Source organism: Alligator sinensis, unplaced genomic scaffold (assembly GCF_000455745.1).
Source record: "Alligator sinensis unplaced genomic scaffold, ASM45574v1 scaffold82_1, whole genome shotgun sequence".
Lineage (NCBI taxonomy): Eukaryota > Metazoa > Chordata > Crocodylia > Alligatoridae > Alligator > Alligator sinensis.
The window spans coordinates 1,848,968-1,874,535 of NW_005841860.1; the positions used below are offsets into that span (position 1 = coordinate 1,848,968).

Sequence of the window (25,568 nt, forward strand, 5' to 3'; positions counted from 1 at the left end):
CTATCTAGAAGTCCCAGAGAATTAATTCTCCTTGTTGCTATAGAGCAAGTATAGAACAGGCAAAGTTCTCCCCACTGCCTCTCTAATGTGTCTCAACCCCATTTTGCAGGGATCACCAGTAAGGGTAAATGGGTAGTTTAGTCTCTCATCCAAGGAAGACACAAGCTGAACAATAAGAAGATTGGATCCAGTTCTCCCTGAAGTTAGTGGAAAGACTCTCAATGACGTCAGTGGGGCTGCATCAGGACCTTGGGCATAATGATTACCAATGACAGCATCTCTCATCATCAAAAAAGGAGAAGGAAAGCTAGGTAAGAAACAGTAACTGAAACAATCCACATCACTTTTTGGGCTGAAACATGATCAGAGACATTGTTTTGATGGCATTGCAAATCCTGATCATAACGGCTTCTTAAAAGCCTTCCTTCTGATGTTACAAATAGAATTCTTTGTTTCCACAGATGAAGTTAGAAGAAAACTGCTCCCCTTTTTCTCCATAATGAATTATTATAATTATTGCAATTATTATAATTGTTATTAATATTTTTTTCAATGCTATTTGCTGTGGTGAAACTATATCCAGTCATTTGGAACAGTTCATTAATTGTACAGCACACACTAAAATCCATGTACTGTCACAGTAAAATCAAAAGATAGCAAATTAATTTTCTGATACTGTCAGTTCCTAGCAATTCTTTCCTTTTGATCAAGCAACAAGGTTCCTGGTACTGGAAGCATAACTTGCTAATAAAATGCATGCATGATGTTTTAGATTATATACTATTCTGTTATCAAGGTGTTGCAATTTAGAATTTAATACTTACCTTCACAACGCTCTGTTGTTTTGCCTGTACTATTTCATTAATGTCATTTGCATTAATACACTTTTGTAACTGGTTCTAGATGTAGTACAGTACCTCCTTTCTAGAGGCATCTGCATGTGAAAGTGGCATGACGAAGGGCTAAGTTGGCCTGGCTTTAGGCTGGGAGCATAGTGTCATCCTAGATGCCATCTGCAAGGCATGGGCCACCATGTAGGGGACGTTTGGAGTGGTAGATAGCGCCCCTGGCATCGGGGCATGTAATGGGTAGTCTCCCGCATTTTCCACCAGTTATGGGAACAGCAAAGTCATGGCAGGTGAGACTGGGCGGACTGCCTCATAGAAACAAGTGGGCGGGCTGACTCAAGACTCAGCCCTGGGCTTGCCCCCTGTCACAGTGGTGCACTGGCTGGGAAACAGCAGCCCGATGGCCAAGCACTCCAGTGCCACCCCCACCCCTTCCCTTGGGAATTTGTTTTAAGGGGGAGGTGTGTGCAGCGCACCTTTGGGTACTTGCCACGTTAAGGGCTGAGTCAGGCAGCCAGCAGGTGCCTGTTTGCGGTGGCCATTTTAAAACACAGGCCAGCTTTACAAACACAGCAGTTTGCTGCTGGCAGCCAGACAGAGACATCACTTTGCTGAACTGCTGTATGAAACACCTGGCAAGTAAGAGCAGGGGGCTCCTGGTCCTGGTTATGACCAAAAACTGCAGCCTGCCAGGATAGGGAAGCCTGGTGGGACTGCTGGTGGCATGACAGCCCCACTCAAATACCAGGACTGCTCACCACCCCGGTGAAAAGTGGGTTGGGATGCCTCAATAACCCCTACCCCCCACAATACTGTGGGTATAAGGGGGCCAGGCATGACTGCGGCTACCTGAGCCCCCACAGAGGAATGGGACTCCAGAGGCCCCAGGGAGGGGATAGATGTGTAGCCCCAGACAGGGTGGTAGTGAGGGCCCTGATGAAGGTTGAGTACAGGCTGTGGGACAGCCTGAAGGGTAGCACATGGGCCAACCCCCTGATGAACAAGTGTTGGAAATGAGAAGCCGAGTGAGGAGCTAGGGTGGAGTTAACCCTCCGTGTGGTGGATCAGCTGGCCACTACCTAGGTAGGGGTCATGAGAGAGGTCCAACAGACTGCATGTCACCACCTGAGGCTTGATACAGATGAAACCCCAAGGCCTATGGGAGCCACTCCAAGAGGGAGCAGGGCGGAACAAGTTGTCAATGTGAGAAAGAGACCCTGCGAGAGGGGGTGGAGTGCAAGAGGCCCTAGTGAGAGGAGGGCAGTGTGAATGTAGGTGTGAAAGAGGCCTGATGAAGGACTAAGTTGGCCCAGCTTTAGGCTGGAAGCATAGCGTCATCTTGGATGCCATCTGTGAGGAATGGGCCACCATGTCGGGGAGGTTCAGAGCAGTGGATAGTGCCTCTGGCATCGGGGCATGTAACGGGTAGTCTCCAACATTTTCCACCAGTTATGGGAAGAGCAAAGTCATGGCAGGAGAGACTGGGCGGGCTGACTCAAGACTCGGCCCAGGCTTGACCCCTGTTACAGCATCTCTTTCTGTAATGATTCCTATAAATAAAGTGCATTCCCCCTTCCCCTGCATGAAAGCTTCCTTGCAAGAACAGCCCTACAGAACACGGTATATGATGATTAGTATTTAGTCCTCCACCATAATAGTAGTTTCAGTAACTAAAACAATTATCATATTTGTCACCCTCATAATACAAAACACTTAATGGTTCTTTATCTGTTATAGTTCCCTGAACATATCAATCACAGAATAGAATTATTTAGGCTTGTCTGTCAAAGTAGATTTGCAAAGGTTTACTAATCATATTTTCAGTTTTTTTACTCCTCTAATACAGCTACCACCACTGATCAGGACTTCATAAGCACTTAGATTAGAAGCACACTCTTTCCTTTCTCTGTAGCAACTACTTGGAGAGAGTCAAATATTGTTCTTCTTCTGGTAAGCACTTGATTTAAACACACCTCTTCTTTCCAGATCATGATTTTATGTCTTCTGCTACCCTGTCTTCAGCAGCCAATAATTCCTTAACATTAGGTATGAAAATATCTGCTATTCAGAATCACTGCACCACAACAGCAAGCATATTTATATTTACCCCATACAGATGCATGTGTAAATACAATTTTTTTTTTTATAGAAACTTAAGAGTTTTTCAAGCTGGACACCTACATCTCAGAGTTACAGGATGGTATGCAAACAATAAAACTAATATTCATAAAGTTAAGTAATATTCATAAAGTCACTAGTAATCATAATGTATAATCATAAGCACTCCAGATACAAGACTAGATGCAGTGTAATGCTCCATTCGCTATTCATCAGCTAGGACTTCTTCTCTGCACAGAGCTGGTAACATAATCAAGACAAAATCAATTCAGTTTGAGATACCCAGATTGAATCAATGAGTGGGAAATTATATAAGCAGGGGAAGCAAGTAGCATTGTACCCCTGTAATGGCCTAGCACCCCTGCATTCTGAGTGGCTGATGTACTGGTAATTCTGTTTCTGAATACTTTTTCTTAATCCATTAAATATTTAATTTAAACTATATGCTGAGGTTGCTGGGCAGCTGGCTTCATAATACAAAGACACCGTAGATCAAATCTGACTCCAGATATGTGTATGTAGATCCTACTGACTTTGAAGGGAATGATTCACACACGTATCTCAGCAATGATTTTGACCCTGTTGCATTTTAGCTTAAATACTGCTCTTTTAATCAGAGGTATGACTGAACAGGGCTCTCAAGTAGTTCAAACAAGACAGAACCTATTCATTTTTGTACAAAAATATTATTTTTATTTTTAAAAGATATTTTCTTTAAGAAGTCTTAATGTTAGCAAGAGTGACCATTACAAATCTCATTACAATGCGTCCTTGTTTTTTGTGTGCAAATACTTTATTAAATATTTTAAAAGAATACATTGCGGAGATCAAAAAGACCTACACATAAGAGCTGGTTCCAGAGATGGCTATGAAAACATTAATGAACAACTGTCAGTTACCCGTCTCTCTGATCCACTAAATCGGACAGGAAACATTTCAGATAGTTGATAATGAAATTACATTTAGGGCATGTTTACACGTGCATTTAGGTGCACTTAAAATTAACACGCATTAAGGCAATTTAGGCTCATGTTTACACGTGCATGCATTAAAACGCATTAATGCCGTGTGCATGGGCTGACAGGGAACTAAAGTTAGTCCCAACTCAGTCCATACACAGTGTTAATTCACCTCAATGCATCTACATGTGCGTTGATGCGCTTTAGCTATTCAAGCCTAAATTTGATACCTGCTTTTGCAGGTATCAAATTTAAGGCATGAATAGCCTAAAATCACCATTTTTAAGGCTCATTAAAGGCACGCACATGTAGACGCATGCCCTTAATGTGCCTTATATCAGGCTCAAGTGCCTTAAATTGGCACCTGTAGACATGTCCTTATGTGTCTCAAAGAATTCCAAAGTGCTTTACAAACACACTAGTAGTAAATGCAAAACTTTCTCCCAACATTACTGGAACATTAAGGCTGCTCAGAACAAATGAAATAAGTCATGTAATGAAACAGTTAATTTCTCTAGTCTAAATTACTTGGGTTGCAAACTTTCCATAACAACTTGATTGCACTGCATATATGTAGTATTCTCTACTCTTTTGTTAATTGCTCTGTTAATATACTATGGTTTATAGACCAAATCTTCCTCAAGTTATACCAATTTTTCACCAGTGTAACCTTGATTGTGCTACTGGGAATTTACACTGGAGGTACAGCTTGTTTATCATTAGTTATGTGGCAGTTTCTGCAAACCTGTAGTAATGCTGCTCAAGTTAATGTTGTTACTCCAGAATTACATTGATATAACTCAAAGCAAATTTTCACCCTTAACTTTTGCTTGGCTTCATTTTTCAATTGTGGAGCATTTACCTGACATTTTTTTTAAAAACTAAAGAGTTTCATTTCAAACAGAAATGTATTAAGAAATGTGTCTTCTAGTGTCAGCAAACTTTTATCTAACACTAAAAGTAACAGAATTGAGATTTCAGGACATACACAATGTTTGACTGTGGGAAAGTCTTCCTTTCAGCTAAACCAATGGGAGGAAAGGAAGGTACTGAGAAAAGAGGATAATTTGTGTAAGAAAGAATGATACTAAAAATAAATGGCATTATTAATCTTCAGCAGGGGTCATATAGAACTACTCTGATCTGCAAATATATTGATTTTTTTTGGAGTAACATTAAACATTAGAAGACCTGCAACTGATTTGATTTATTTTAAGAGGATTTAAATAATTTGATTAACTATAACTGGCAGCATGACAGAAAAGAACCACACTTTTTTGCCCAGTTTTTATTGGTATAGGAGTAGAGAGAGAAATTACACATTAACTTCAGGGTAAAATCACAGGAAAGCAGCTGCTTCTAAGACAGGATTTTCTTGACAGTACAAATAATGAAATTGCTCTTCTAAGGTAAGATTTCCGTCACTAAAATGATTTGATTGTATGTCTAAGGTGGGATCAGACTAATGCTGTACAATGTCGTTCTGTACAGCAAAGAGGGAAATTTGCTGTACCTTCTAGTAGTTACAAAAATACCAATGTTTTCCAAATTATCATCTACTGTACTTTAAGCACAAGGGCTAAATCAGGGTGTGTTTTTTTGTTTTTGTGCGTTTTTTTAGAGTATGACTGATATATAGTTATCCTGAGATCAAATTCACTTCCAGTGTAAAATAATGCAGTAAAGATGATCTATACAGTATATTTAACAAGAACAAAGTGTTTACAGATTACGTTCCAACTCTGGACTTATTGTTCTATAGCTGTCTAGAGACAAGTTCTCTCCTGATGTAACCTCACTGCCCCCAATATGACTCAGAGCTTTCTAACTCAGAGATACAGAAGATCCATCACTGAAAAGTGACCCTGTCACATTAGTACTGCTATTAAGAGTCAGTGGTAGGATTCCTCCTTTGTGGTGATGAAAGTGATAGAATTAACTTGTTGTAAACAGATATTAATTCTACCTTGAGTACTAGGCTAAATCATTAAAAAATTATGAACATCATTGTGGAGGAGGCTCCTGCCTAACAGAAGCAATATACTACCGTTTTGTACCTCAAAGCTACCCAGGGATCTTTGTCCTGCAAAGATAATGTTATTAGTGGAAAAACTGCTACAGTATATTATTCTAATGCTAAAAAATTCAATCCCAGAGCCAAAGTGTACCCTGGCATTGCATATGTGTGACTTTTGCTTTCCAGGCTGCTACTATCTCTTGATTTTACCATAGGGATGGAGAAGTGTGTGCATGTGCGTGTGCACGTGCATGCATATTCTATGCAAATATATACAGTACATACAGATCTACAAAATCTCATTATTGTTGGTTTTTAAGATCATCCAATATATCACAGCCTGCCTTGGAAGAATATTGCTGGGAGGGTGTTTATTGCTTTTAATAATTATTTAGTAAACAATCAGCAGAAAACTCACTTTTTAATTTAGAATGTTACCTTTTTATCTAAATGCCATTACATTAAATTGGTCTATTAAACTATAATCTTAGCCCTCACAGTTTTTACATTATTTAATGGTTGTGAGAGGCACTTCAGACACATTCTGTTATATATGTATAACAGAAACTGCCTCTCCCATGGAGCTACCAATCCTTGATTATGATCAGAGGCATCAGGTGGATGTAACAAACAAATCAAGGAAAAAAGATAACAGAGAAATTATTACATTTAGGACAATAAACAGCAGTAAACACAAGACAAAAAGTGTACTTTGCCCATTATGGCCATGTCCGGACAAGCGTGGCCATGTGGTATGTGGCACTGCAGACACATCTGAGGCACCATATACTGCACATTTTGCTGTTTTCTATGCTACAAGGGAGCAGCCTTGGGGTTTTTTGGACCCCTGGATATCCAGGGTCAAAAAAACCCTGCACAAAAAATGAGCAGAGCAGTGCATGCAGGGGCAGTGTGCAGTGCTCAAAACCGAAGCTGGGTCGCCCAAGACCATGCTCTGGCTGCCAGCCAGGCTCTGAGTGGCAAGAATGCCACTGCTACAGTCCCAGGAGGCTCCCAGGTAAGGCTGCTGGAGCCAGCTCAGTGCTGGCCCCAGCCTCTCCCACCATACCTGGGATAACCTGCCATGTACCAGAGGGTATGTGGTACAGGCATTCCCTGGGGATAACTAGCAGTGGCCTAAGGTGTACCACTGCTAGTTGTCCCTAGGGAATAAAATGTCCACGCTTGTGTGGATGCAGCCTAGATGTCTAAAAACATATTCTCTTCTACCTCCCAGATCTACAAGGGGCACTTATTGCCAAATAAGCAGTTTTTACTTTGGAGTCCTCCATGCACGACCAGGTTTGGCTAACTGCATGACTGGGTAGCCATCTAACTGAATCTGTCTGGAAAAGCACATACAATCTGTGAAGGCCTTCAAAAGCTTTAGGCAGAAAATTCATGACAAAAAGTGACCCACCTTTCAGACCAATGGCCAAGTGGTTAGGGCAACTGCCCAGGGAACAGGAGACCCAGGTTGTAGGCCCAACCCTCAGCCAGAGGGGGTTGAATCTACATTTCCTACCTCCCAGCACATGCTCTAACCACTGGGGTCTAGGTTAAGCAGGCCAAGAGTGCCTTACACTTTTCTTGTTGAAGCTACCCACTTAGTAACCAGTGGGGAAAACCATGTGCGGCAGGAGAGAAAGCAAGGAACCTAACTGAATAGCTGAGTCAGGGTAGAAGTGTCCTGGAAAAAGGTGTCCTGGGTGTTGGTTCCTTCTCCTCCTGTTCTTTAGGCATTTTGAACTGTACAGCCACTGGTGAATTTGATACAAATCAGTGAAGCAGAACTTTGTCCAGCCTCCCTAGCTATTGTTGCTGCCCTCATCTCACCTGCTCTTTTTTGTATGACACATTGTTGAGGGTTTTTTTTTTTTTTGTGGGGTGGTTTTATGGTTACGGTATGCGAGAGGGTTCAAAGTAGACAATCTTGTGGGCATTCTTGGGTAAATGGTTGCCTACAAATGTAGGAGTCTGGACTTGATGGCACCCTGGAGGCTTATTCTATTGTCTAGGTACAGACAGAAATGACAATTTTTGCCTAATATGGCCCCTGAAAGCACTCTACAGTTGTGACGAAACAAAAGTGCATGGCTGCAGAGTGCTTTAATAGGTCTAATCCTGCAACAATTTGAACCTTCATTACATTGCATGAGGGTTCAGATGAAGGCACTGCAAAGTGGAGCCCCTTCATTAACTTCTGTCTGTGTGTGCCAGGAGGAGTACTGCTTAGCTGACACAGCTCAGCACTTCTCCTGATTGATGTTTTCAGAATGGTGGGGGGCAGGGGGAAGGGAGAAGAGAGAACTCATTCTGGAGGTTGCCCAGCCATTACTGGAGGTGGGGGCAAGTAGATTGGAGCCCTGCCACCAATCCAGTGCATCTGGGGAAACACCAGAATGGACCTCCCTCCCCTGCCTTTTCCCCCTCCCATCCTGAGACAGAATGGGAGCTGGGGGAGTGGTGAGGGACACAGCTAGGGGAAGAGCCTGCAGAGGTGCAGGCTTTCTCTCTGGACTGGCTTGAAATTGGAGCTTGATCCCCCAGTCTCCTGACCCAACAGCTAACTTCTGTTTGGGCAGGAGGATTGGTCTAACTCATGGCACTTTCTGTGAAGCGCCATGAGTTAGACCCAGAAGCAGCACTTGTATCTGTGTCTTCTGATTCCTAGGAGTTTTCTGTAAGCACTACAGCAGATGGACACTCTGAGGCATTTAAGAAGCTAAAATAATTGATTGACTCTTCCTATGCAAAGAGGGCATGAAGATTGCTTAAATACAAATGGACTAAGAGGTGAAGAAGGCTGGCAGACCAGACCTTAGAGGCAACAGCAGATAGTGTTTCTTACAATAGAAAAGACAGGCGGGTGATCCAGGCTGACTTGGACAGGCTCAGCAAGTGGGCGGACAAGAATCTGATGGTGTTCAACACTGATAAATGCAAGGTTCTCCACCTTGGGAAGAAAAACCTGCAGCATCCTTATAGGCTCGGCAGTGCTATGCTGGCTAGCACTATGGAAGAAAGAGACTTGGGGGGTCATCATTGGCCACAAGATGAACATGAGCCTGCAATGCGATGCTGTGGCTAGTAAAGCGACCAAAACGCTGGCTTGCATCCATAGATGCTTCTCAAGCAAATCCCGGGACGTCATTCTCCCCCTGTACTCGGCCTTAGTGAGGCCGCAGCTGGAGGACTGTGTCCAGTTTTGGGCTCCACAATTCAAAAAGGATGTGGAGAAGCTTGAGAGAGTCCAGAGAAGAGCCACGTGCATGATCAGAGGTCAGGGAAGCAGACCCTACGATGACAGGCTGAGAGCCCTGGGGCTCTTTAGCCTGGAAAAGCGCAGGCTCAGGGGTGATCTGATGGCCACCTATAAGTTTATCAGGGGTGACCACCAGTATCTGGGGGAACGTTTGTTCACCAGAGCGCCCCAAGGGATGATGACTAGGTCGAACGGTCATAAACTACTACAAGACCGTTTCAGGCTGGACATAAGGAAGAATTTCTTTACTGTCCGAGCCCCCAAGGTCTGGAACAGCCTGCCACCGGAGGTGGTTCAAGCGCCTACATTGAACACCTTCAAGAGCAAACTGGATGCTTATCTTGCTGGGATCCTATGACCCCAGCTGACTTCCTGCCCTTTGGGCTGGGGGTTGGACTCGATGATCTTCCAAGGTCCCTTCCAGCCCTAATGTCTATGAAATCTATGAAAAGAGGGACCCAAAGTAAGAATATGAAGTAGGCAATATGTTAGTTGAGTACAGAGTAAGGATGATGTTTTCAGCAGCACTGTGAATGGATTTAAGCTGGTGAGGCTGCAAATTTCAAGTCGTAAAAAGGAAAAGGTGGCTGCAATCAAGGGGATGTATACACTGTAGGCCTTGCTGGGACATTGATCAATATATATTGCTCACACAAAGACTTTGCTAAAACACTGGCCAGAGTAGGCCTTAAAAACAAACCTGACTGATGCAAGATCTCCTCATATAAGCAAAACTTGGCATGTGGACCAGATGCGCACTCCTGCTAGAAGATGGGAGGAGGAGATGACTGTACAAGGGGTAGGATAATTCAGTACCAGGATGATAAGGCTGGAATGGGAATACCTAAGTCAGAATGTGAAACATACTCAGGATTCTTTGAGACATTCAAGATACAGATGGAATGCAATATACAGTTTGTTTTGATCACTATATAAAAGGAAAACTGGAAAGCAGAAGAACCATGTAGCAGCTTGGGGGAGCCTGCACGGTGTTGTGCTGACTACCTTGTCACAGGTACAAATGCCTTAGCTCCTGGTTTGATATATTTGTTTGGCCAAAATGTGTTTGGAAGAAAATAAACCTGGACAAATCTTTGCCACTTAACTGAGCCTGTGGTCATTCTTTAAGACAAGACTGGTGTCAGAATCTCCTGGCTGCAACTTTGTCAACATCGCAGTTCCTGAGACTTCAACACTGACAACACAGCAATAACACCAGACGAGGAAAATAGCAACAATGACACTGATAACACCTGATGACACACACAAGTGCCCAGTCATGTTCAATAGCTGATAAATACAGCAGTTTTGCAAGGTTTTTTACCCTTAAATTGTAATCACATGCTTTCAATGTAATACTTCTTTTATCACTGAATTATAATTAAAGCTAATTGTAGATTGTTTCCGCCTGACAACATCCTGAAGGATTGCCATTAAATTAACTGAAAACATGGGGCAAGTCTCTTAAAAGTATACTAAGAAAAAAATTAAACATTGCTAATATTTGTCTGGCCTTCTATTAAAAGCAACTTAACTAATTACAGAACTATTTCTAATTCATTTGCTATACTGTACTTGCATATCTACATAAAAGTACCAAATGTGTTTTTTATTTTCCAGCATCTTGGAGCTTGTGCCTATTAAAGATGCTCCATATACAACATCAACATCAGATTTGTAGTTGTTGCTGTCAAAATGAGCACAGGTTTATCATATGGACCCTTCCAATCCTACTATTCTATTATTCTCTGCTCACTTGACGGAGACCGTTTAAATGTATCTATTCAAAATGAATAACATGAGAACTTCAAAGGGATCAGTCATGCAGGTTGGTGTATTTTCCACAAAGTTGGTGAGTTAAATATACTGTTGGGCTTTGGTTGCTTTACACCAGATGAACCTGACAATTAAAATGGAGAGAGGCAGTTAGCCGCTTTAGTTCAAAGTCAGGTAGAAGGCAGGGTTGAGATGCACCTTAAACTAAATGAATCAGAGATATGTAAGCATTAGTGAGCATTAATTCACTTCATTTGAGCCTATGAAAGGACATGCACACAAAAGCTTATGCATCCCTTAATTCAGTTTAAATGGAATTAGAGATGCTTTGAGTCAAAAAATTCCACTGAATCTAGCTGCATATTTTGCTGAAGCTTACTTGAAACTTTTTGGACTAAAGATGTTGACAGGGTGATGGAAAGGACAAAAAGACAGACACAAGCTTTTTGCACTTGAAAACCAGAAGGGCTGTCTCTAATGTATCAGGGACTGATGAAAATCAATAGAGGGCCCAGAGAGAGCAGTCTGGCTTTCTCTCTTCCCCTCAGAAGTTGGATGAGCAAGATAACTTGCCTTTTTCCTTTTCCTGCACTTACTTCTGATGACAATCAGAAAGGGTTTCAAGATATTAGAATGTTATTCAGCCTGGTGCATAGGAAAGAAGGAACAATGCTCTTCTTGATGCTATTGTGTACTATGTACACATCATTGATTTCAATTCAGTCATATATAGTACAGTAGATAGAGCTCCATAGATCTTTTCTAGTTCCAGGAAGGACTCGTAGAAGCTTTCATAGGGTGATTAAAAGAGGTGAAATTTCAGCTCATATCCATGCCAAGTGAAAGTCAACTGGAAGGAAACCAAAGGTCTAAAAGGGTAGCTGACATATAGGCTTTTAATTTTTTTTTCAAATGATTAAAGGTTCTGGTTTTATTTGTCTTGAATGAAAGAAAGATGTGGGATAGGAGTAGCCCTAGGAACTACACAGGGCACAAAGAGGGCAGACCTGAAGAAGTGATATGATGGGAGGTGGTCAATGGCAAGTAAGAAAAAATGTGATTTAGTATTTTTGCTCCACTATGTCAGGCAAAGGGAAGCTACTGGTGGTGGTGGTGGTGGTGGTGATGGAGGTGGGGGTGTCTGTCTTGGGGCTGAATGCTTCCTTACAGAAGTCACATTGTTCTGCTTCTTTCCTGCTTCCCAACACAGTCCTTGTACAAGATGATCATCTTTCTTGGTTGCCATCCAGCCATGCCGCAATGTCGCTTGCCTTAACATTTCCATTATCTGACTCACTCTTTCACTCTCCCTTTCTTCCTACCAGCACTGCTTCTTAGCCATTGATTGTTCATGTCCTCCTGCCCTGTCTTACCTGCCCGAGATCTGTATGTACATCCCTGTAACCTGCCTCCCAGTTGGCAGGGTGGTAGAATCCTTACCACTCCTCATATTGCTTGCTCTAAGTCCAGCTGACTTCCAGTCCCTTTCTTGAGTTACTCATGCGTCTAGTCCCTCTCCATGCCATGGCCCTCTACCATATATGTTGCCATGGGTCAGGGAATCCTTAATCAGGACTAAAGTCAAGGAAAGTTTTGCCTGAATAAGAACTGAAGACTTTTATTTTAGACTGTTCAACATTTATTTACTCTCTTAAACCCTTGTACTATTGTGGTCCCTGTTTTGTTTCTCTGAAATTCACAGTAAGTGCCTACACCCTCTAACTTTTTATCATAATACCCATTCCTCCCTCTCTCCACAGTGTAAATTGAGACTCTCTTTTCCACTCACAAAGGAAGAGTTTTACTTTGTAGGTTCCTTGACAGCAATACATGAGAGTCCCTACAGGGGCCTATCTATCTGGGACCAAAAATATTTTTTTTTCTTCCCACTCTGTAGTGCTTGGGGGATGGTGCTTCCTCTGCAGGAGAACTCAGCCACTGTGATCTGATACAGGCTAGTCCACTGAAATTCAAGTCTGTTTCAGGCTAACAGTGGGAAGTGAACTAATGCTAATAGCTAGTATCAGTCTAGCAGACCTCAATGTGCACGTGATCTCTGTCCATTCAGAGACAAGACAAGGTGTTACCATTACAAAGAAAAGGGGAAACAACAGTACAAACTGAGAGATGTTCCATCAGGACTTCCACACATGGAAATATGTAGGTTTCAGGTGACTATTCAGCATAGTTCTATTCACCTGTTCTCAGTGGTGACAGATGACAGAACAAGGAGCAATGATCTCAAGTTGCAAAAAGGGAAGTTTAGATTAGACATGAAGAAAAAGTTTCTCACTAGAAGAGCAGTAGAACACTGGAACAGGTTACCCAGAGAGGTGGTGGAATCTCCATCCTTGGAGGTTTTTAAGACCCAGCTAGACAAAGCTTTGGCTGGGATGATTTAGTTGGAGATGGTCCTGTTTTGAACAGGGGGTTGGACTTCTTTTAACATAAACAAACACCACTATACCTTGGGAAACAGGTTACTTTCCTGGGCACTGAGGGATAGTTGAAGACCTTTGGAATTATGCCTCACAATGGTCAAGCATCATGAAATGTTGTGATGGCTGCATTAACCTTTCTGATGACACTTGCTCTGCTGCCACTGACCCTGTCATTTCATTTAGATGTGCCCTGTGAGGAGCCCTACAGTCTGAATCTGGCCTGAAGGCCTGGGTGAGTTTGACATCCCTTCTCTAAGGTAACTTCTAGTGGTGGTTCACACAGATTCTGCTCTGTGTAACCTTGAAAACAGTCTTCTCAGCAGGAGTGAGGAAAGGAGTCTCACTTAAAGAGTGTAGGACCACCAGAAGCTGGCCATCAGATCTGAAAGTCTTCATCAAAGAACTGTTTGATGTGAATATGTGGACAAAAAAATCAAGGCAGCAGCTCCAGTCATCTCAGAAGTTAGAACAATTATAAAGGAAGCTGAAGAAGAAGAATGGGCCCTGGCTGAATGTGCACAGCCTCAAGGCTTCTGCTTCACTATATGGTAGCAAGTTCTGGTTAATTCTGATGCCTCTGTACAGTTTCATTTGACCTCATCTGTAGTGTCACCTTGGGAAAAAAAGCAGAAGACATATTAATAAGTTGAGGGCAACATCTAATGCAAGAACTTGGGGTGAAGAATAATGTTGGCTCTAAGAAAACAATGTATAAAGGCCTTGCCAAAATGGTCTGTGTTATGCAGACTCTTCTGGCTGAGTTAATAGCCTTTCAAAGCATCTGATGAAAGCTTGTGCTCTCTTACACACACACATACTTTCTCTCTGTATATGTATGTGTGTGCGCGCACACGCGCGCATGTGTGTGTATATGTATATGCATCTGCTTTGATTAGTCTACCCTGCCTTCTCAAAAACTGTATCTTTATGGCTAGGTGTTCAAGGAAGCAAGTTACCATGGGTTCAAATGGGTGCCCTGCCTAACCAGAGAGGATGTGACTGAAGATCCAGACAGGGGAGGGTTCCCTAAGTGGTAGGCAAGTACAGGAAAGCCTTTATGAAATTTTGCTGCTATAGGATTTGCAAAACCAGAATGACTTCAGAGCAGCAGAGGATATAGAGAAATGGCTGTTTACCTGCATCTTACATGGACTAAGAGAAAAACTGGATCTTTTTAGAGGGAGTAGGCATTTAGTTCAGAATATCTAGAATTAACTGGAGTAGAGAGTGGAGTAAGTTATTGCTCAGCTGCTCAAAGAGCATCTTTTCCTCTTTGCTGTATTAATAAGGCCTTTCTACTTTACAAAAGGAGATCCCATACCTCAGCTGAGCCATGTCTCTCTGGAGGGTGTCACCCAGCTAGCTACGCAGTGGAACAAGGCTGGGTCAGCATGACCATTTATCAAGGAACCAAAATGAGGAAGAAATGTTTGGCTGGTCAACAATGAAGTTTCCTAGTTCCAAGTATCAGAACTGCTTTGCCAAAGCTGGGATTAACAGAATGATGAATCCTGAGTCCTGATTGAGCATCCTCATGATTGGAAGGATCCCAAGAACCAGGAAAAAGGAGTAAAAAAGCTGTTAGATATACCTGCCTTCATGCCTGGAGTGGCTGAGTTATCATATCCGAATGGTAAGAGGTGCACAGTCTGGCATGCAAGGGGCACATGGACACCTCAAGAGGAATCTGTGTGGACAGTTACTTGAAGAACTGCTTTTTACTTTCCTTGTTCCCTTCAATATGTGGGTTTTACTTTCCATTGTCATTATGGAGATGAATGGAAAAGGAAAACTTTTGCAAAAGAGTTTTAAGTATATCTTTCTATGTACGAGAATGCTGAACATGCACATGTAATAATCCAGCTCTTTCCTTGCTGGCTAACAAATGTATTCCTTTCATGCAGGTTGCACTGTCATCTTTCTTTCCATCTTCCAAGGTAAAAGGGGGTTTTTTTGGTATCAGGATGTGATTCTTCATCTTAATTGCTGTAGGTTCAGTGTTCTAGTATGGCACAGTCTGGCAGCATGCTGGGGTTTTATACCTCCCAAGGAGAGAGACTATATTTTTTGGAAGGATGAATTTTAGAAATTGTATGCATGTAACTAATTTTATGATTAATTAGTATCTGTCAAGTGCTTTGAAGAGGAAAGCTGCTATATGAGTTTTAAGTGTAATTTTAGATTTATCTCTGATTTGGCCCTTTAAAATAAAATAAGGAAATGTTTTATTAGAAGTCTGACTGAAGAGAGTGCCTTCATGATGAGGAAATAAAGAAGGTTTTTATCTATGGGAAATGAAGTTCAGGCTCAGAGATACAGGGCCTGATCCAGCAACCACTGAAGGCAATGGCCTGTCTGCCTGACTTCAATAGGCATGGTGTAAGATCCCTAGAAACTGCTTTTCTGCTACGGTTCCCTTGGAAGCAGTGCAAGATTCTGTCAGGAGAGCAGCTCCATCCCTAGTGATTTCCCAGTACCTACTAGTCTGTATCTGAAGCATCAGTGGTTTGTGAAGTTTTCTTCTTTTCATTTATCCTTTTTGTTATCATTTCTGCTTGGAAATTATATGATACATTAGTACATGAACCAAGAGTGCCAAATTCAGAGTCTAGCATAAGCAGGAACATTCTCTTAAAGTCATTAATATTGCACTGGCTTTCAAGAGACATGGATTTGTCCCTATACCATGAACTGAAAGTTGCAGATAATTTGTTTGGTGTGTTCCTGCCCTCAGCCAGAGCCACATGATACTCAGAGATATAGCAATCCTTGTGCTTTTTAGAAATATATATAAGATCATAAGAGAAAAAGCATCAAAATGAAAAGCTCATGATACATTTCCTTAATAAAAATTGATTTTAAAATCACTGCGAATTGATGAAAATGTGTTAGCTGATGAAAGCAAATCCCAGAACAGTAACCGTGTCTTTTAACACCAGTTCTCTGCAGAATGATAGAATTGTTTGGGGCCACATCACAGTGCTCATACATTTCTTAATTAGTCACAATGGAAATGCTGCAAGGAGCAGTTAGCATGATTAATGTATCTAAGGCAACAAAATAAATGTGCACAGAGTACGTTTCCCAGTGTTACATTGCTTTATTGCTAGATTATAAATTAAAATTAAAAAATTATTTATACTTTATTAGGCAACAATCCTAGTTACAGTTTGAGGGCTAATGAAAATCTGGAGTAAATCCACTGACGCCAGTATTCTACAGAATGACAGAAGACAGAAGATGGGGTAGAAAAATAGAAAAAAATAACTACAGGGAAAAAAATCAACTCTTGTAATAACTTTTAACTTTAAGTCTGATGTGACAATACTTGTCTTTTTATGTAGAAAACAAGTTAGCAAAGACACTTAAAAGGTACTGGTATATGACTACTTTGCAGCTGAAAAAAGTGCATAGGAAGGTCGCATGTCTATTTTCAATGCGTCACAGAGAGGTCTCCCATGCTGATGACCTGGCAGACTGAGAGGTAGAAGTATTTCTCAGGTATTTTTAAGGCACTGATCTGGGTGGCAAGTAATGACCAACAAGCTGGGATATTAATGCCCCTGCCTACAAGGGCTATAAAGCATTTGGGGGTCTCTTAGATGGACAGAGGCAGGAGAATGTAAATCAGGGCTGTCAAACCTCTGTCAACACCCCCCCACCCCCACAGTAGTGGTGGGGGAGGGGGTTATGTGTAATGTCTGTCCCTAGCCAAAATGGCTGAAACTAGTTTAAGATAAACCTGGTTGAATGTAGTATCAGACTTAACTGATCTGGGCCAAACCAGTTTATGAAACTTCTGTCTCAGACCCCTTCTTGGTTCAAGTTAAATCGGAGTCCCCCAGCATGCTTTCCAGCCCCCAGCTGGGCTGTGCTGTCTGCTCCAGAGAGCAGGGCTGGTCATGCCTCTCTGCTCCCTAGCTGGAGCACTGAGGGCTGGCTGGCAAGTGTATGGCGGGGGGCAAGCCCAGTCTACAGGGGAGGTGGGGACTGCACCCCCTAGACAAACCCTGGCTAGGGTCTAGGGCCAGGGAGGGGGGTTAAACATCCCTTCCCCCACTCAAACTTACTGTTGGCTGCAACTGTGAACTGCAAATGCCAGAGGCACCTGGAAGGAAGAAGAAGTGATAAGCAACCCTGCAGAGTCCTGCTGCTGTAATTCTGGACTTCAAATCTTAGAGATCTCGGGGGCAGCAGGAACAGGGAGTGAACACAGCCAGAGAGGGGTACTCTAGTGCACCCCGGCTTCTGGCATGAGCCACTGCAGGCATGTGGCTGCATTCCCTGCATCAAAGATAGATGTCTGTTCACTTCTGTTTCAATTTAATCTGTGCAGTTTAGACTAACCTGTAAAGACTGAATCAATTCAGCCTTGGGTTTTTTGATTGTCTGTACCTAGCTTAAGTGGCTGGATTGCACACCCCTTGGGCCACAATTGCAGCAGCCACATCAACAGGCACCATGGGCCCTGGGGACCACGTGTCTGCCACTGGCACCTCTGCTGCACTGGGCTTCCTGCCAGCCTGCAAATACACTGCATTCCTTCCTGCTGTAGCTCCCCACATCTCCAGGCTGCACCATGTGGCATGCGGCAGATCAGAGAGGGGATAGACAACACAGTAGCAGACACCTCACTATACCATGGACTCCCCTGCTGCTGCTTCCTCTGCTCCCGCTGCACCCTCACCCCTGCTGCTGCTCTCCATGCCTCTCTGATGTACCCAACTCACCCTTAGCTTCCCCAACATTAGTTCCCCCACTGCATCGTGCCACTCAGGCACCCTAGGGTGTGGGCTCTTCCAGCACTGAAGGCTGAACTGTGCAGCACCACCCCATCCTCTGCAGCAGGGGCAGGAAGGGGAAGCCAGATGGAGGGGAAGCCTGGAGCTCTGGCTTATGCTGCAGCTGGAGCACTAAATTACCAGCTTCATTTTGAGGGCGTATGGTATAGTATTGAAAGGTGCATGGTACTCCTGTTTCTGGGGCAGAAACTGTCTGGCCCTTTTGTAACAAAACCCTGGATAATAAAGATATCTATTTGGGCTATGGCAGGACAGGAGCTACCCTGGTATATGAAAGACAGCTTCAGTAAGTGATTCTGCAGTTCAATGTTGGCTACTGATGAAGAAGGACCTTCTGAGAGACTGAACTTAGGTCCTTACATTTGAACACAGATAGATATGGTAAGGCTATTACAGTTTTCTCAGGGAACTGGTGTCAAAGAGCTCAAAACACTAAATTGTTTATGAGCTGTGACATCACCCACTTTTTTTTCCCCCCAAAGTAGGACTTATGGGGCATTTATACATGTGCTCCAGGAGTGTGTGTGGGGGGGGGGGGGGGGGGAGCCTTAATTCACACCCTGGGGAGGGACGTTAAATTCCAGCCACTCTAATGAAAGCGCCTAGAGTGGCTTGGAGCTGCTCTAATTACAGCACCCAGAGCGTCTTGTGTATTAGCGTCCCCACATTTAAAAATGGCAGTGGGGGTGCTTTATCTAAAGCTTGTCGAATGAGCTTTAGATAAAGCACCCCGCCATCATTTTTAAGTGTGGGGGTGCTGATACACGAGACGCTGAAGGATTCTTATCTCCTGTAATAACAGTGTATTGGAGCAGCATCACTGCTCATATATAGGTGCCTATAGACACCAAGTCTTCGCTATGGTGTCCCAGGAGAAACATTTCCTCTATGCATTTGTCTGAGCCCTAACTCTTACAAAAAGTCTAGTAAAGCACTGCTCTTCTAAACTGACTGCCTGGGGTTCTCCCACCTCCTAAGGGTGTGAATTTGAATGTGCATGACCTTACAGAATTTCCTTTCTGTGGAGTGGTAAATCCATCCTCTGACAGAATGGATCCCTTAAGATCAACATAGATCTAGGATATCTGCCAGTGGTGAAGCCCTTTGGTTGGCTAGGACCTCATGTTGTTATTTCCTCTGAGTTATTGCTCTGTCTGGACTGTGGCACACTTCACTAAGGCAGGAGAAGTGGTATAAGCCTGAAAGGTCCAGGCCTACCTTCCCCCTCTGTGTTGGAGGAGATATGCTGGAAGACACCATTCCCTTTGCTTCCTAACTCCAAATGTTCCAGGACCCAAAGATGCTGGTGTGTAATGGCAATGATGTAATGCTGCAGCTGTGCACTGTGCGGGGAAGAGCTAATTACTACAGTGCTGTGATCACAGGGGCACTATCAGCTGCCACTGCAGTTGTGGCTATTTTTGTGCCTCTCCAAAAGAGCTATTGCCCTGCTTGTACCATCCTTCCCACCCTGCCCCACCAGTTATGCTACTGTCTGAGGGGTCAAAGAGCAAATAAGGCAGGAAATCAAAAGTCTCCTGATTTTTGAGACACCCCAAATGCAGATCTCAGAGTGTAAATGCTGCTGTGTGTGTTTAGTATGGGGGTAGCCTGAGGGCTCAGCACTGAGGAGGTAGGAAAGACTTTGTAGCAGGAAGTTAAATAACAGAAAATAGAAAAGTTAAAAAAGCTACAGAGAAAATAAATGCCTCCAATTCAATGGAGCAGGCAGGAGGCCAGCATCAACACAGTCCTCCTAACCACAGGAGATTCACAGGATGACATATCCCAAGGTAAGCTATTTTCCTGACAGACTGTTCCGTCACAAGTGATAAATTAAATTTGTAGAAAAAAAATCTTTTCCTCTGTGAGAGGAGTTCTTTAACAGTGTCACCTTCAAAACTGTATACCAAATGCATGGCTTCATGTTTACCCACTCAGGTTAATCATATGCATTTGCCTTTTGCTAATTAAAATTAGCACTGTGATTATTTGCTAGAATAACCCTGAGTGATGGAGATCCTCAGAAAGCAGCCCATAAAACATGTCATTTTTTGCAATAACTTGAGCAGAACACAATTTTAAATTTTAGGGAGCCTATATCTTCTTACCTAAAGTCAGGAGGTACTACAAAAGGTAATTCTTTATGCTGCCTGTAAAATCTACACCCTGTTTCATTAAAACATTTCATATCACTTTGGTCAGCATCTGCTCCTGCGACCACCTTCAGAACACAACCCCTGCTGGAGAAGGTCTACACAAAGTAGGTATTACAGTCCAAACTTACATAATTTTTTTCATGTAAGCTCATGAGGCAGCCTTATTAGCATGGGGCTGCTTGTACCCTGTAGAAGGAATGGAACTGCTTCACACACCAAGCACATAATTGGGACACAATTTCACATATGGGTATTTTAGTGCCTTCAGCAGCAACAAGAAAATTAAAAACTAGAAAATAACCTCTTTTAAATGAATTTGCATATGTAAACTCAGAATGCATAATCTTGTTGCAGAAGAACATGAATTACAATGGCAGGTATTTAAAATAGCCATAAAGCTCTGGGTCTTTCTGCTCTCATGGGCTGGGGACAGAAGTTACACATAAGCTAATATAAGTGATCGGAAACAGGTTCAAATCTGTAACACAAGAGAAGTTCAGTGCACGTAAACCACTTCAAAAGTGGCCGAAACTGGTTTAAGATAAATCTGGATGGATGTAGTATTAGACTTAATTGATTTAGGATAAATTGGTTTATTGAACTTGTGTCCCAGATCCCCGCCAGATTCAAGGTAACTCACAGTCCTCCAGTATCCCAGCATGCTTTGCACTTTCCCCACACACACACCCTCGCAGGCTGGGTAGGCTAGCCTTGGCCCAAGCTGTCTGCTCCAAGCGAGCAGAGAGGCATGCTCTACCACTCCTTGGCTTCTGGCCTGGGCCACCTGCAGACATGTGGCATTCCAGAATCAAAAGTGAATGTCTGTTCATTGGCTTATCAAGTCAGACTATGAAACTTAGACTAACCTGCAAAGATTGAACTGATTCAGCCTTGGGCTTTTTGACTGTGTGTACTTAGCTATGGAGCTCAACAGGACCAGGACCTGGCAAAAGTTGTTCATCTGTCACTGTATTGTCAAACCATTAGTCTCCTTTACATGGGGCAATTATAGAATCTGCTCCTATTAGCCAAGTAATTTCTGTGGCAACAGTTGACTCAGCAGAAATCCCAAATATCAATTTCTTCCTAGAAAGGTAAAAATCTTTGGCTAAATTCAGTGCAAAGCAGCATGTTTTTACCAGTCCAAAAGAAGACCTGCTGATAATGACCTTACATTCGCTAACAACACTAATACTGCATTGTATGGTGTCTACATCTGAATGGATGTCAAAGCCCTTCAAAAGCTTTGTTGAGGGCCAAGTCTTGCAAGGTTGTTTTGTTGTTTTTTTTTTTACTTTCTGTTCCCAGTAACTTCATTACCAGTAAAAGTGCTCAACAAGTTACAGGAAGCACTCAGAAGCCTTACAACACAAGGGCCTGATCTTGTAAAATGCTGAAATCACTTAATTTCCTCTGAAATCATACATTTTGCAGCATGTTATAGATGACAGAAAATTTCTCACTGGGTCAGCTACTGAAGAATTTGAGGCCTGATTCTTCACTCAGTTACACCAGTGTAACATAAATTCTGTCTCACTGGGACAGAGCTAGTGCCATGGAAAGAAAAAATCAGGCACATAATTCTCAAGTCAAGCAAAACTCTCCCTGTTTTTAGTGGAAAATTTTGCCTGAGTAAAGGCCGCAAAATCAGCATAAGGGACTATCCTTATGTCACACAAAATATTCCTATGTATGTAAATGGGGGCTTTGTACTAAGTTCAGGGTGGAATATGGAGTGAGTAGAGCATCCGTATCACCTTACCCATCACAGAAGAGTTGCCTTGCATTATACTCTTGTCAAAGTTGATATATTTCAAATTATATATAGTTATGTATTTATAATAATATATAGTTATAAAATTCTGTTTTGCATAATGTTCATATTGGAAAATCATAGTGACCAGACTCCCTTTTAAATCATTGTTAATACAAAACACACAGCTATTGTTTATATTGGTTTCCAAGTTGGATGTTCCTCACAGTCCCAAGATATATCAGCATGCAATCACTTATCTTCAAAATTGTTTGGAGCAAAATATCCTAGGTACATATTTATTTCAGATGTTAAAAGTAAACATCCCTGCAAATATCTTGGAACGAGTCCCACTTTTGAGGCATGAAATCCTTTTATGAAAACAATTTATTATAGATAAACATTTCATTTATCTACAAGTCTTTTTTATCCGGCAATTATCTTCTTTGAAAGATTAAGGACCAAATTGTGCTTACTTTTTTTACTTGTGCAATAATTTGGCCCTAGATTAGTGAATGAATTGCAAATTTTCATGCATTTTCAAATAAAATCTAACACAAAAACAACACAGCATGAAATGTAGGTATTGGTATGTGCAGATTGAATACAATATTGTACATAGTATATGTAATATATATCCTATTTCATATCCTTCCCTACTGCCAAAAAGGGGCATTACCATTGCATCCTTAGAGATTTAAGTATCTTTTCTGTGGGTGCATATTACTATCATTACATAATTTCTAAAAGCTCAATTCTCTTTACTCAATGAAAAATCCCATCAATTTCAATGCAGAATTACATCACTTGGAGTCAGTGGGAATTCTGCCTGTATAAAGACCACAGTGAACCTCTGTGATATGAATACCCACTAGGTAGATGCAGGCTCCACTGAAATTTACATTTCTTTTTAAAAGCAAATGCTAACCTAGAATTTAAATTAACCAAAGATACTTAGTGGACGTGTCTACATGAGATGCTTACTACGCATTAGCCTAATAACACTGTATTACTATACAGTGTTACAGCAAAAAACCATACTAATAGCCTACTGTGCAGTGTTATTAGGCTAATGCACAGTAAGCATCACTAAATAACCATTCAGTGGTGCTACTGCGCAGTAACTCTAGGTACTGCACATGTGGTTAGCACTTTATTAAGGAATTACTAAACTAAAAATGCACAGTATCTAATCAGGCGCATAAATGAATGTGTAGACGCACCCAGGATCTCATGAATCTAGACCTCTCTTTACTTTCTTTACCATGACAGTCCAAATGGAACCGCCACCTAGCGAGATTAAGAACACATTTCATAAAATCAGGATGACTGGAACATAGGTTGTTCTATCTGGTTTCAGGCACCCTTATTTATTATTTATTAGCAGATACTCATTCTGTGTATATTGAAGGGTAACAGTTAACTACAATTAACTTGGAAAAATATACAGAGAGTGTTTGTATACTATATTTTCTAGTTAAGAGACAATAGCATAGTGACAGCAGCCAGGAGGCACATCTACATGTGCACATTTAATGCACAGGAACCAAAATTACTACACAGTATGGGCACGTGTCTACACATATGTTTCTGTACTGCTCAGTAAATATGGTGACTTATGCCAACTTGAGCGTAAATTTGATACCTGCATCATGTAGGTATCAAATTTACACCCAATTAGTTACTGCGCACCCCTTACTGAGCAGTAACATCATGTATGTGGACTGACGTGGGACTAACTTGAGCACAGTGTTAATGTGTTTTAATGCTTGCATGTGTAGATGCCAGCCTATTTCCACTTACTGCACAGTAATTTACTGCGTAGTAAATGTAAGCTGGAGTAAGTGCAGGTGTAGACACATCCAGGAACTCCTAGCCAAGTTTCAGGGTATCCCTATCTAAGGTTTCCTCTACACGTGCAACTAAAGGTGCAATTGGATCTAACGTGTGATCCATACAATTGTGTTTGTGTTTATGTGTGCGCGCATGTGCGCATACATACACACTAAATTTCACTAGCTTCAACACCAAATTTCACCAGTTGGAGAATAGAAAGATGCCTTTTTTGTTTGCCTTACTCACACAAATGGTACAGTTTATTATTGGATGATACAAACACACACATGCACGCACGCACGCACATATATTCATATACTTACCATCTCCTAACATCACCTTCTACATAAAGGCTAGGAACAGGTTTTCAAAAAGCCTGAGCCAGGATTAATTTAAGTTGCATGGTTTTCTGTAAGCAGTATAGTTTAGATCAGTAGTGAACAGAACACACATCTGCTCTTTGGGGTTAGGGAGGGGGCGCAAATATGAGACCAAGTTCCACCATTTTTAAACCAATTTGTGTGTGCTGAACTTTTGTGCCATTATGGGTATAGATCGGCTTCCAATCGCTTATACCAATAAAAGTGCAATGTCTGTACCAAAAGTGCTTATTGAACATCAACACTGTGTACACATAAGAACCACGCACGGTACAAACAGCTAATCAGTGCTTCCCTAACATAGAATCATTTGTCAGGCCTAGGAAAACCTTTAAAAAAATCTGGACTTCAACCAAAATGCATTCTACATTTTTTGCATTTCATTGGCAATTGATACTGAGGCAACTGTACATATACAAATGGAATTGTGTTGCTATTGTATTGCTACTATTTAGATTTGAGACATTTTTGTAATCTTATAAAAGGCATCAAGCTGTTTTGTTGTCACTCATTTGGCAGGATCTGAGTCAGTGGTAATTACAATTACAGGAAGCATAGGTAATTAACTTGAACTTTTAATATGAACTGAATAAAGTGTATCAATTTATCCACCTGGTTCCAGTTTGAGCATGGATAAGGGACTTAAAGAAAAGCAAGAGAGATAGTATTGTCTAGCAGAGAATGGGACTGCTTTTGACTCTGCCACCAGAAACAGATACAGAAGTGGGGAGGGGTAGTGGGGGGTCAGTGGTGTGGATGCACCCCCTTTGATTCCTGCTCCACTCAGAAGCTATGCTAAGAAAATCTGACATGGCCGGTGCTCTGTTGGACTGGACAGGGAGTCTTGTTTCCAGGACAAGGCCTGAGGGAGAGAAATGAGCTGGTAAAAGCAAGATCTGGGGAGAAGGGTAGGTGAGGAGATTTAAAGGCTATATGGGAGCCCTAACCCAGGCTCTCAGAAGCCAGGGCATGCATGGTAAAGTTCCATCCCCTTGTCCCTATCTTCCCCTTCACATGACCACCACAGCTACTCAAATGAGGGAGGAAACTGCTGATACTGAAGCCAGCAGGAAGTTGGTTAAGCTGTGCAGAGTACGGGGCCAAGGCAGGTACCGCTCCTCCTGGGAAAACTCCCATCCCCTCTTCCTCCCTCTCCATCATGTGGCCAGAGCTGCTGCTGCAATGAACGAACAAACTGCTCGCTCTGAAGCCAG

At 42.2% G+C, this 25,568-nt stretch overlaps 1 protein-coding gene across 1 annotated transcript in view; it reads right to left on the minus strand.

Moving 5' to 3' along the window:
- Positions 1–25,568, minus strand: part of CTNND2 (catenin delta 2) — a 554,610-nt gene that overhangs the window by 61,795 nt on the left and 467,247 nt on the right. The window lies entirely within an intron of this gene.